Genomic DNA, 14,873 nt, shown 5'->3' on the forward strand with positions numbered 1-14,873 from the left:
ACAATAAAAATTTAACCAAAAACCAAACCGAATAAGGTATCCTTATTCGGTTAACCAAACCAAATTAACCGAAAACCAAATAACCCGAACCAAATGAACCAAAATTCATTTGGTTCGGTTTGGTTATTCAGTTTTGGTTTTTTATGACACCTCTTTTACCTGTCTTTTTTACTAATCCTCCATTGAGTTTTTAAGGTGTACAGTTCATTCTCTTCATCACGACTATCAAGATCGACCATCATCCAGATCACCATTTCCGAACTCACTCAATAAAGGAATTCCAGAAATCCACTCCAGAACAGAATTTTCAAAACTTGCTCCAGAATTTTAAAGTGCTCCGGAATTTCAATTTGCTCCGGAATTTTAAACTTGCTCCGGAATTTTAAACTGCTCCGGAATTTCAAAGTGCTCCGGAATTTTTAAACTTGCTCCGGAAATTCAAAGTGCTCCGGAATTCTCAAAAATGCTTCGAAATTTTCAAAATTTGCTCCGTAACATCCCTTTTATCCTCTGGATCATGCATTGTCCGGAACAATTCATCCGGAATACCAAGAGATAATAAGGTGAAACGTTTTTCTCAACGGTTACTTTTTAGGAAGATCCTTATCCAATCTTCCTCGATTTGCGCGACACGATTTCACGCTCTCTAAAATGCAAAACGAATTGACGGTTACATTCTCCTATTTTAGACCAATTGCCTTGCTCTTTGACCTCACTTCTCTAATCTCAATTTCCCAACATTAAATGCAACCCGATGGACTTCAGACCCTCATCATTACTTTTTTCGACTCGACCCATCTTTCCCTACCTATAAATACCTTTTCTCATTTACTTTTACCTCTTTATGATCTCCCAACTCTCAAACCTCCCAAAAACCCTCACAGTTCTTCGTGTTCTTCAAGCTTTCTTCATCTTCATCAATGGAGTCCTCCAAGAACCAAGATTCAACTGCTCCAAAGAAATCCATAGCCAGGAAAAAATCATCCAAAGGATTGAAGGGATCATCATCATCTGTAGATCAAGAACACTTTCTTAGGGACACTACCCAACTGTTCTCCTTGAACCCCCTTGAATACGACAAATCAATTAGAATTATGATTGAGTTCCTAGCACATCATCCTCTCTCCAGTCCACTTACCAAATCCTGCTGGTTTCGAAGTGGTGGAACCAACTGCTGAAGAGTTACAGACGTTTCTCAACTTCATCGGGTACACTCAAGACTATATGGCAAATGATTTCAAGAAAACTACAGTTTCAGGGCTCTGGACCGTCCTTATGCACTTTATCATTCATGGGCTATCGGGCAAGCACGGCGGTACTTATACCCTTAGCAAAGACTGGCTGAATATGGTATTCAGCATTTACTCTGGATGTAACAACGCTATGGCCCTTCCTGAAGTTTTATGGCAAGACTTTTTCAAGTTTTCCATCAAGAGGAAACTAAACAAGATTTCGAGCCCTAGATTTTAGGCCCTGACGATTGAACAGATCTTCAAGGAACTTAAAGTCCCCATTCCGGTGAGCACCATTCCTCTAGAGGTATGTGTATCTTTCAAACTTGTTAAATCTTACAGAATTTTGGACCAATCATCTTTTGGTCCGGTCAGACGACTTCCGGACAATATGTTGGCCCTCATTCCTTCCGGATCTCCCTTTTTGAAACACCATATCGAGACCTCGGTTGTGTTCAACCCAACACAGCCTGCCCCAGTCTTAGTTGAGCCTACTCCGGAAGAGGCCATCCCTGCTAATTCCGGACCTAAAGTTAAGCAACCAGCCAAATGGAAGGCTTCACCCTCCAAACCCAAGGCCAAAAAGAAATCCAAAGTCAGTGCCCCCTCTCAACAGGAGGGCATCCATGACATTATGGCTGATTCTAGCCGTCCGCACACCCCTCCTGCCCACTCATCTGAGGTACCCCTCAATGTTTCATCATCACAAGCACACACTCACGGGGAGTCTTCATATATTCCACCCTCACCCTCCCAAAAGGGTGATGCCGGTGTTGAATAAAGTTCCTTGTAACCCCCTGGATATACACCCACGTGTCACATTTGATATTCCCATTATCTCTTCCACATGCACACACTCTGGAACCATTGTTCCGGAACCCAAGCATCTGGAAGGAAGAGCAGTCTCTCCAACTTCCGATGCTACAACTGGTCTGATACCCGGAAGGCGTACAGGACGACCAGGTTCCAATGATCCTTTGTGGAAAGATTATGTGAACAGGGCCGCATCAAGACGTCTGGACCTGACCCGTGCTCAAGTTGAATCCACTCTTATCACCATGAGGAACCGGGATATCCAAAGCAATATGCCCTATGTCCATCCCTCTGAAGATGACGCAATCAATGAACTCACTTCGGAACTACCCCCAATTGTCACTCATCAAAGCATCTTCTGTACTGATCCGAAAGAAGAAATCTCAGAAGAAGTTATGTTGGACAGAGAAGCAACAACAGTTCCGGATGCTCATCTCATGACCTCCATTCATTATCAATCCAAAGCATCCGCATCCAAGTCTGCTTTTGACTTCGGATCCTCCTCTATTACCACTCCGGACGATGGGTCCAACTCAAACCTTCAAGAAGACGATGATGCTGCCAAATCGGATCCCTCCTTTAATCCGGATGCTCACCAACCTCCTCCACAACATTCGGATTCTGATTCTGAATCCTCTGCTGGTGACCATGTTGACCCTTTTGCCTTACTAGAGATCCGCAACAATGTCTCAGACACTATGGATAAAGTGTCCTCTGTAGAGACATTGGTAACAGAGCTAAATTCAAAACTGGATCAAAAAGTCTCCAGACTTAATTCAAAACTTGATGTTATTCTTCAGTCTCTCTCCCATCAGTCCGGACCATCCGTAGCAGAGAGATAAGCTCAACTTGACCAGCTGATTTCCATTCGGCTAAAGCACACTGTTGAGCAACTTCATTCCATGTATGATGCTCTTGTCGAGAACTATCTCAACACCATCTCCTCCATGCTCAAGGTTCATGAAGATCTTGTGTATGCTACCAACGACCTAATCATCCGGAAATGATCATCTGGACTGAACGTGAAAGGCTCAAGACCTTTTACACCAAGAATACTCAACCCTTCAAGGAGGTATGGACAAGAAAGAGGATCGCCAAAGTTCACGGCTTTGGAAGAAACATTTTAGTAAAATTTGAGCTGAACTGTCCTCTCTTCCGTTTCCATCCCCTCCGGAACAAACCAATTCCCAAGACTGTTACTGATGCAAATTTTCCTTCAATGAATCCGAACGACATCCTAACTCTTGCTGCTTACTTCAGAGAAAATTAAAAGGATGACATCAGTATGGGTGCCTATCACGCAACTCTCAACTTCCTCAAAGACTATTTTGCCGAGTTCTGCCGCTGTGATTACGAACTTGCTCATCTTTACGGAACCGAATAATTCGTTGCAAAGATCGACTTTGTTCTTCCGGAAGCTGAAATTCTCGCAGATGGTCCGATCGAAGAACCAGTTCTAGGGTTTTTCTACACCACCAGAAGAACAAACAAGAAGGACTTCTTCCGAGTCCTTGACAAACACCTGGTTCCTACTAAAGCTCTGCAGAAGTTCATATCCCGGGCGTCCAAGTCTGATGCTCCGGAACAGGTTAAGGCAAAGTTTGTAAGTCAACTGACTTGGTACATTGCGGTGCGTGAATGGTTGTTCTGAGCATACACCTTCATCAAGGAAGAAATGAACTAAGCTTGATGGATTGCTAAGTTTACTTAGGGGGAGATTGTTGGAACCTGAAAGTGAACCTCTAGCAATCCTAAGTACATATTCCGAAGGTTGTTGGTTCCGAAGGAAGATGTGATCCGGAACCTGTCAGGAGCTGGAGAAATGGAGTAAAGTATTTTGAAGAGGAACACATTCCGGAGCTGATCCTGAATTCCGGAATGTATGCTGATCCGGACCAAACCTTCATCTCCGGAACATCACTTGTCCAAAATGAAGTCTTTGTCTTTTATGCATTTATTACTTTTGTCTTGTATTGTGATGTAACGTTTCATAAGACTTAGTTTAAAGTTGATTTAGGACAATCAGAATGTCAGGTTTGTATCTTTTGTTCAGTCCTATGTAAACTCGTGGGTCAATTCACTGTAACATTCTCTCATATATATATGAGCATTCAATACAAGTCAACTACGGATCTTTCTCTTACTTTGGCATTTACTCTTGTTACATTAAAAACATTCTTCTTGTTCTTCATTAATTGATGTTACCTTGATCATTATCTTCCTGTTCTCAATTAATGTCTCGATTATTTGTTGAATTGATTATCTAAGACTTGACTAGTCTTTCCAGTCTCGACTTGAACATCCATTATCAAGCAGACATTGATCTCAAGCATTCACTCAAGGTTTGAGTTCTCAAACCTTGTCCCTGTGCATAGATCTTGTTCTCACAACTTGTTAACGTTACCATGAACGATCACGTTAAATGTAACGAATATCATTAACGAGACGTTATCTCGTCAGGACTTTGGCCAAGGCCCGATCTTAGCAAAGGCAGTCTAGCACCGGGGTGGCAGTTCGTTTCCCTCCACGAGGGACAGATATCCCCCGCGATCTTCTCATTTAATCGTGACCGGACGTGACATAAATCTTAGGCGACGCCCAAAACTGACGTTGCCAGGCAGTTAGTTAACATGGGCGTGATCCTACGAGTGAAAGGAGGCCACATCTCACGCTCATCGAACGAGGTCCCCACGATCCGTTAGAAGAAGGTATAAAAGGATCTCTTCCACCTCAAGGAAGGGATCCATCTTCTCTCCCATGAATATTACCCTAAAATTACCTCTCTCAGAAAACTAACTTGAGCGTCTAAGAGACGTCCCAGGAGAACACCTAGACGTCCTTTAAAGATCCTTCTATGTGTTGTGTTCTCAGGAAAACTCCCAAGACAGATCCATCATCCGACATCCAAACCCTTGTAGAGCATGTCACAACACATATCACTGACGCCAGGTAATTATTTGAATGAAAGGTCTCACACTATAACGATTGGACTCAAACAAGAGCGACGTAATAGATTTAAAACCAAAACTTCTAAAATTATTTAATTTTATTAATATGTAACTTAGCATATTCGCTTACTAGTTAGCTGAAGTTAATGGGAACCCCTAAAATCACAAAAAAAACAGCATTCGAGCATCGAGTAATCGAAACAAGCATAACCTCAACACGTCATCCTATCACTGACTGATCAGTACTAGCATGCAAGTCTACAAGCTCATATAATAGGCATACAAAGGCATGTCTCCAAGCATTCTATCATGCAAATCCTGAGCAGATCCTTAGTCCTAAACTAGCATGCGATTCATAGATTCACAAATCAAAATATAATATAAAACATGTATCGGTATTTTGGGAAACATACTTGAGCTCGGTCGACTAGATGCACCACACCCCTTTTCTTTATTAGAAAACTCTTTTATAAACATTTCCTTTTGAAAAATCTACCAAACTATCAGTTTGAGTTCAGACACACCCGATAGTATGCCTGAATCCCTCAAACCAAGGCTCTGATACCAACTTGTAACGTCCAAAAAATTAAGGCCAAAAATTTCAACTTTTAGAATAATAAAAATCATCTTTCAAAACATGTTCCTAAAACCATAATAGAATCAAGTATGACCAAAACATCCAAATACATCAGAGTAAAGTAAAATATAGAATAACGTGGTGTGTACGATGCGATCACCTCGAGCTTTTTCTCTTGGATCCGGAAGTACCTAAAACATAAACAGAAAACCGTAAACACAAAGCTTAGCGAGTTCCCCAAAATACCACATACCATACATATCAAACATATAACAGGCCCCACCAAATATACAGATCTGTCATAAATATGAGATGGGCCCTGCCTCATCACATTCTTTAGGCCCACCTGGCATCGAGCCCCGCCTGATATACATATAAACACATAAATACATGCAATAATCCCAAAGATAAATAACATACAATATACTCATTAGGCCCCGCATGGTATCGGGCCCCGCTCGGTATACATATCAAATATCATGCATGCAAGAATCACGCAGACAACTAGTATCCTAATCAGAATGAACCATGGGCCATCATTGGTGCCTTCGACTCGCCAAGCATAGTGAGGAAACTCACCTCAAAGTGATGAATCTCTCAGATAAAGACTCGGACTGCTGATCAGAAAAATCCCCGCGCTGACACCATTAAACAATACCCATGATTGGGATCCTAGTCTAATTGTCCAATACTCAGGGTAAAAGACCATTTTACCGCTTCCTAGCTTGGCCCAAAATCCAAGGCCCAATCCAATAGCACCAAAAAGCCCAATAAGGCCCAACTTCCTAATTGGGCCCAAAACCCATCATGGACCTAATTTCAAGAAGGCCCAAGCCCTAACATTGTCCTAAAAGTCAAAAGGCTAATGGCCCCATAGGGCCCAAAACTCTTCTAGCCCAAAAGTGACCCAAACAGAGAAAGTCAACAGAACTCAACGGTAGCTGAGTATGCCCGATGTACTTAGGATTATGCCCAACGTACTACCAAACGAGACATGATCAAGGACCGGGCAACATACATGCAGCGTACACATACGTAGGCCTAACATACGTGCCCATGAAGCACTTTTCCATTAAGTGCTTAATACTTGCAACCAAAAGCCCAAACTTTAGATCCAAGTCTTAACAAACGTCTTCCATAAAGTCATGAACTTGGAGCCCTTGCATGGCTCAAAAGGACCCAAACCTCACTTTTAGCATTCTACTTTCACCATAATGACCTAAACACATGCATGGTTGATTCACAACCATCAAGATGCTAACTTTTGGACTAAGGACCTCAGACTCATCAAGAGAAGCAACTCCTAACTTCAAGAGTGGAAGGAATCCACTATATCTCATCATATGACCAAAATGGGACCAAAACCTCATAAAGACTAGATCTAAGCAAACAAGGAGAAAGTTCCAAGCTTTATATCTCAATGAAGCTTGAAATGATGTAAAAAATTTGGATATACAAGCTCTCCTTTGATCAAGGCTCCTTCTTCCAAGTTCTTCTTCTTCTTCTTCTTCTTCTTCAAATATCACTAACACACACTAAAACACACACAAGAGGGTCAAATCTCTTCAAAAAGGGGCGAGGGTTGCGAAATGTGACTCAAAGGGCTTTCGAGGTTGAGAAATGTGAGGTCCAAGGTTCATAATGTTGTTTCAATATGGTCCAAACCCTAAAATTAGGGTTTGTCCACTGCATGCATACACCCAACGTACTACAAGTTTTTCGAATATGGCAAAACTGCACCCTAGGGACCAAATCTGCAAAATATTAACATACCAATGATCAAGAATGAAAATACCTTGAATCAGGTGTTACATGAAGTTTGGAAGTTGTCTTTTAATTAGTTTTTTTAAATAATCTAAGATATTAAATAAATTAACTTAGACTGGTGTTTTTCACATTGTACCATCTTTAAGCGTTCCGTAAATAAATTTTTAACATTTTACTAACATTAATTGGACACGATATATATATATATATATATATATATATATATATATATATATATATATATATATATATATAGGTTATTTTGTTTTTGTTAATTAAAGTAAGCGATTATCTTATATAATTAGATTAAAAAAAAAGCATTCTAATTAAATGAAATGGAGCCTTAATGCTATTTTACTCGATTAAACTTTATTTAAAAAGGAATATTTTGGATTTTAAGGAATATAAATTTACCTTAATTTTTTAAAATCTGATTTTAAAGGATATTAGTTCTCTAAATTCGGACATTTTATAAAACTACATTTTTTGACAAAATACAAATTATGACAAAATGCATATTTTGACAACATATTACATATTCTGATTGAATGAAGCTATTGAAGAATAACAAATTTTTGAACGATAACAACATTTTTAAAGAATAATAATTTATTTTTAATAATATTCAAGAATCTTAGCTCCAAAAAAAATTACAACTACATTCTATAAATACATCATTTTTTTTAATTTTGGTCACATTCTATACGAATACAATGCTTTATAGTAAGTCACTTTTGAGAGAATATTTATTCTGTAAGAATACAATGTCATTCTTGAAAAAATATTTGTTCTCATTCTTGTTTCCTTCTTTAGTAGCTTGTACCTCCTATTATATTTTGACTTGTTGGTGCGGTGAATCTTAATTGTCATGAATTACCTCTTAATTTCCACCCACTATTGCTGTTCCAAGCAACCTTAATAAGACACATACAAACAAAGCACAAACCCAATCAAAACCCAAAAATGATACAGTATAAACAATCTTGAAACCCAAAATGAATACTGTAACAACATAATTAAAGTTAATGGCCTAACTCTAAGGGGTTGTTTGGTAGCATCTGGAAGATTCATATCTGAATGATGCAGATACCTGGATGATATAGAGGCTCTTTATAAATCTATATCTGAACAATAAATTGATGTTTGGTTAGACATCTGAATGTCTATCTCTTAATGAGGAAAATGACCGTTTTAACCCTCTAGACTATATTTTGCATACAAAATAAACATCATAACATTCAGTTACGTATCATACAACATCTAAATTTATCAATTTGATAATTCAAACTAAGAATAAAAGATTAAAAGTAGATATAACTTGATCATAAAATTGGATTTCATAAAAATCGAATCTGTCAAAAACACCAAGCTTTATTCATCAACCTGATCACAAGAAATCAGAACGTACCCAATAGAAATTGCACTGATGTCAACCAAGAATTTGTCAAAAACACCAACATCTCATAAAAACCGAGCAGAAGGAACAAGATTAAAACACCAAACACATAGATAGAGCAGAAGGAACACGATTAAAACACCAATTTCGTAGAAAACGAGCAACAAGAACATGATTGAAACACCAATTTCGAGCAAAAAACAAATCAAAAAACTTACCAGCAAAGGGGAGGATGCGAGGGGGAGGCGACAAAGTCAGAGATGGAGCGACGTTGCTTGAGGTTGGCAGGGGGAGGCGACGACGAAGCTAGTGGATAGCAGGTAAGCTGTCGACGAGGATGATGAAGAGGGAGAATGAGGGAGGAGTAGTCGATATGTAGGCAGAAGGTGAAGAATAAAAAAGAGGCGGATGATGTTTTATTTTTAGGGCAAGGATAATAGATGTAATTTTTTTATTCAGACTCATCCTTAGGTCTTACCGAATCAGATCTATTTTTTGGTACATCTTACCGATTAAGAGGGTGAAAAAGGTTCAACCAAACACTTTGAATCTTAATCATTCAAATACATCCCCTAATTATTTTACCAAAATCAAAACGCAAATGTTAAGCACACAAAATACAACAATTCTTATAGAATGTGGTAGATTGAACCTTTCTATGTAAGTTTGTTTAAAAAAAAACTATAAAATCATATACAGTTTAGTAATAGACATGCATACCGCAACATAATTAAATTTCTATAAACATTTACACATCCAGTTCCAGCAAGGGTTGCATGATGCATTTCAGTTTGAGTAATCAAGTTCATTGGTGATAAACCTAGGACTATTATTCGGTTTAGTATTTCGGTTTTCTGTTAAATTGGTTTGGTTTTATCGATTTTTTTTTTATTTTAAATCTAAACATAACCAAACCAAATAAGGTTTCGCGTAATCAGTTTCGTTTATTTGGTTCGGTTAACCGGTTAAACCGAATAAAGTTTTGCACATAAAAAGAAATATTAAACTAAAAGAAAAACACTTACTAAACTATTACCAAATAAAACATACACTAATATATAAAATATTATATTCAAGCTTTCATGATGTGTTGCCTTGAAAAGCTGATACGGATATACAAGCTGTAGATACAAGTTAATATAATTTTAGTTGTATATGAAGATTAGAGAAATTACTGAAGGTTAATTGACAATTTTTTAAAATTTTCTTTTCCCTTTTAATACAAAATATAAAATAATTATAAATTATAATGGTTAATAACTAAATAATAAGTTATGAAAATCTTACTAACTAATATATATATATATATATATATATATATATATATATATATATATATATATATATATATATATATATATTAAATAACTTATTCAACTTTTTTGGGTTTAACTAAAACAAATAAAATTCAACAAAAACCAAACCAAATAAGGTATCCTTATTCGGTTACCAAACATAATTAACCAAAAGCCAAATAACCCAAACCAAATAAACAAAACATCACTTGGTTCGGTTTGGTTATTCAGTTTTGGTTTTTTATCACACCCCTAAATAAACTTTTTGGTATCAAAAAACTCATATGAAGTGAAATAAATACCGTAAATGTTATGAAAGGGTAGATTCATTTGTGAACAATATACCTTAGAAATAATTACCAACACAGAAACCATAAATCTAGAAAAGTATACTTTGGAGCTGGTACAATCAATCTTTGTTTCTTTCCATCTGTTCAGCTGTGGATTCGAGGGTTTCTTGTAGGCTGAGCATTTCATCGAGCACTTGGTCTACACAATGAAAGTAGGGATGAGCAGGGGACAGAACCGGTACCGACCCGTACCGTTACCGAATTTTATCGAAAGACAATCTCGTGTACCGAACCGAATTACCATAATCGGTACCAGTATGGGGAATGATACCGGTTTTCGGTACTAGTACCAGTACCAGTGGTACCGAATCCTGAATTTCATGTATTTGGAGTACCGAGTATCATCCCATTATTTCAAATTAGGTACAGTTCGGTATCGGTACGGGATCGGGATTTGGGACAAACTGCTCATCCCTAAATCAAAGAGATCCATTACTTATAATCCTTCATAAATATATTTGATTCCATAGAATTTCCTGCATATTTCTTTGTTAAACATTAAGAACACACCAAAGAATCGAAGTTTAGAAAAAAAAATTAGATTCATAATCACATAACAAAAGACATCATAAAATCATACTCAAAATCAGATTCAGTAATGCCACTGTGTGTTGAAATCATATTCCAAATCGATTTAAGAAATATTATCACTTAACAAATCCATTTCAAATAATAAATGGATTTCATATATGTGAAGAGAAGCAAGAAAAACGATTTCAACAAATCAATTTAGGAGAAGAAAGAAAATTGGTATTATAGATGGAAAAGATAATCTTACTGATCGAAGAAAAAAGACGTTGTATTGGCGGCATTGGCGGAGTAACTCATGGCGCTAATGCGGGTGTAAGCACTGACGGAGACGAAAGTAATGGTTGACGGCGACCAACTGGTTAGGGAGCATAGCAAATTGACATAGGGGGGAAATTATGATGAAATTAAATACGAGCAATGAAGGGGACCGATGCCATCATTGTCGGTAAGGGGATCGATGCCATCATCTTAATTGTGGGTGAAGAAACTACATGGATCCTGCTTCAGTCTATTGACGTTTTGGGGAAAAGATGAGCAGGGGATGGGCTTTTGTGGTAGACATCGTATGGTAACAACTCCTTGTTTCAAGGGATTTCTAAGTATATCTAGCATTTATTCTTAGATTAATAAATTATAATAATATAAAGTTACCAAAATACTCTTAAACAATTTTTTTTTAATTATTTACATTATTTTTAAATTTTGATTGGTCCATAATCAATCTTACATTCACATAATAGATTGTTACAACACATGAATATATATATATATATATATATATATATATATATATATATATATATATATATATATATATATATGCTTAGGTTATTCTATTCAAAGTAATTATTGGGTTATTGTATGCATAAATGTGGGACAATCAAATTTACTTATTTATAGGAAGTGATTAATATATATTATTGAATTAAATATAATTGAAAAAAATCATCTTAATTAATTACAAGGGTAATTTAGTCAATTAATATATATTTAATAAAGGAAAATTGTATTTTTTAAGGATCATAGATTCTATTAATTTTAAAAATCCGATTTTAAGAATTATAATTCTTTTAATTCGGACATTCTGATAGAATATGTTTATGAGTATGTTGAAAAATAAAAAAATATTCTAGAACCATAAATAATAAAAATATTTTTGAACCTATTTCTTGATCATGAATTTAAAAACTTCTTATAGAATAACAAATTATTGAACAATCAATTGAAGAATAAAAGCAAAAAATACATTATTTCTTATAGAATACGGGTAACAATTGTTAATAATTACATTTATTGTTAAAGAATAAAACTAAAAAAAAACTTTCAAAACGGGAAAGAAAACATCTCGATGGCCACCAACACCGAGAGGGACAAAGTCATTGCTTTGACTTTTCCGGTGGTGAAATAGTCGCAGGGGTTTGAGAAAGCCATGACTCGGTTGCTGCTGACAGAAAATGGTGTGACCGAGAAATCGTGCCAAGAAGAACAGTCTCCCCAGTTTGTGAGCTAAGATACCGAAACAAGCGTATGCCCGTCCTCTCCTATTAGATCGACACCCAGGAAGGAGGCCTATGTGTACCACACAACAAACACACCAACAGTTGCAATCCCGACATAACAACCAATCACCAATAAGCGAAACAGAACCCATGAGTCTATGAGGGCATCACTGGATTTACGAGGTGGTTTCCTTATGATATCAACATCAGTTGGGTTAAATCCAAGTGCAGTAGCAAGCGAACCATCCATAACCAGGTTCACCCATAGAAGCTACACAGGGATCATGCATTCCGGTATCCCCACTGCAGCACTCAAGAAATTTGATATAACCTCCCCAACATTCAATGAAATCATGTACCTGATTAAGTAACTTCATGGCCCACATTTATGCTTGATTTCTTTACAAATGGCCTCTGCGATTGACTTATAGTCTCCAGTTATCACCAACACTTTTATTCCCACTCCACGACACTCTTCGATAGCAGAATCAACCTCATCACGAGGTGGATCCTAAATTGCAGACAAATTCTTCTTCCGTCGAGCCAATGCCACTGACGCCCCACCTGTCGTCGAAGCCTTCAAAGATTCACTTAACCGCTGTTGCTACTCGCATCCCTTTTCCTATGCAGATCGGCCAACATTTGGTTTTAGATAAAGAGGGGAACGAGATTTAAACGGAAGGGATTAGGTTAAAATCAATACCATGATTATAAGGATTAATTTTGGAAGTTACTAAACAAATTACTAAATTACCCTTATTTATTTATTTAATTATTTAATTTTTTATTTAATTTTGATTGACCCACATTTATGCATACAATAACACAATAGTTACTTAAAACACCTAAACCTCTCTCTCTCTCTCTCTCTCTCTATATATATATATATATATATATATATATATATATATATATATATATATATATATATATAAGCCAAATGTTTCCATTAGACTTTAATATATTGAAAACTATCAACAACATCATAAATAGGAACAACAAGAAAAACATGAAAACTATGACCCAAAATTCAAAAGTTGGTTCAAACAATTGTTAGTTTTTTCGCTAAAAAAATTAAGGGTTTTTATTTTTTTGGAAAACTATATAAAATTAGAAGATTACCGATAAACTTTAACTTATTAAACGAGATTGAACAAAAAAGTTTAAATAATAAAAAATTGATTAAACAAAAGAAACTAAAAAATATAAGATATTTAATACAATTAACCATTTATGATCTGTGAAGTTAGCTCATCTTCAATGAACATTTTTTTAGTACTTATTATTATTTATTTTTTTAAAAATAAGCACTCAATCTTATTAAAGTTTACGACTTCTTTGATTTTTTATTGACCACTCAATATATATGGAGTGGTTGATATACTATATTGATTTTAATATATAACATTTTTATAAAATCTTTGAGATAGTTGGGATAAATTAATTAAATTTACAAAATAAGTTGTATAAAAAGTTAATCATTGAGATCCTATTTAATTTGAAGTTGAAGTTACAAGAATAATAATGTGATATTTATTTTAAGTCTTGTGTAATTTAGCTATTGAAGATGTTATTATTAAATACCATTTGATAACCAAATTATTTGTTTTAAGCTATTAAATATCACTTCATAAGTTATGAATTAGTTGTTTCAATGTTTTAGCTTTGTTTGTTTGTTTGTTTTTTGATCGGCCGGTTACTTGTTAAATGTTAAATTCAGTATAATTATTGTTTCTTTAAGTATATTCATGAATCATGACTAGCTCAAATAAAAAAAATATCAAACATTTAAGTATATTTTTTCCCATACGAGTTCCAGAAGGGAGATGTCAATTAATGGTCGTTTGCTCCTTCTATGTTCACATATTCTACTATGGTTTTTTCTTGTTCGTATTTTGTACTCTCAACTTCTTAAGAAAAGTCAAAGAACCAGGAGTGTTGAGATGTATAACCTGTGAAAAACAAAGTTATACCAAAAACATAAGTATTAGAATAGGGGCAACGCCCTTGGGAGCGGAGGGATTAAGATGGTAATTTTGTGTTTTATGATTTGGAATAAGCCTGCAATTCCAAATCGATTTTCTCGGATTATCCCAAAAATGATGAAATCTTATATTTTGAAAAGTATTTCTCATACACAATCTTAGAATTATTCAAATGATATTGGAAACCCAAAGTCTAATAAGATCTATGTTAGTATTGACTTGACCTCAATATGATTGTTATACAATGTATTTATCTAAATTCATATGATCATATCAATCATTATATTTGGTGTGACGTTGAGTTATTACAAATGACCAATGAATGTCCTTAATTAATACAAATATATTTTGGTACATAGGGTAGTGCCAAGTTCACTGAAGTACTGATGAGTGAAGAATGAATCAACGACATCAAGATCCTCAAGAGCCAAGTACACGATTGAACACAAACCAAACAATCAATGTATGAGGAACTGAAAA

This window comes from Lactuca serriola, chromosome 5, assembly GCF_051521515.1.
Source record: "Lactuca serriola cultivar US96UC23 chromosome 5, Lser_US96UC23_V15, whole genome shotgun sequence".
Lineage (NCBI taxonomy): Eukaryota > Viridiplantae > Streptophyta > Magnoliopsida > Asterales > Asteraceae > Lactuca > Lactuca serriola.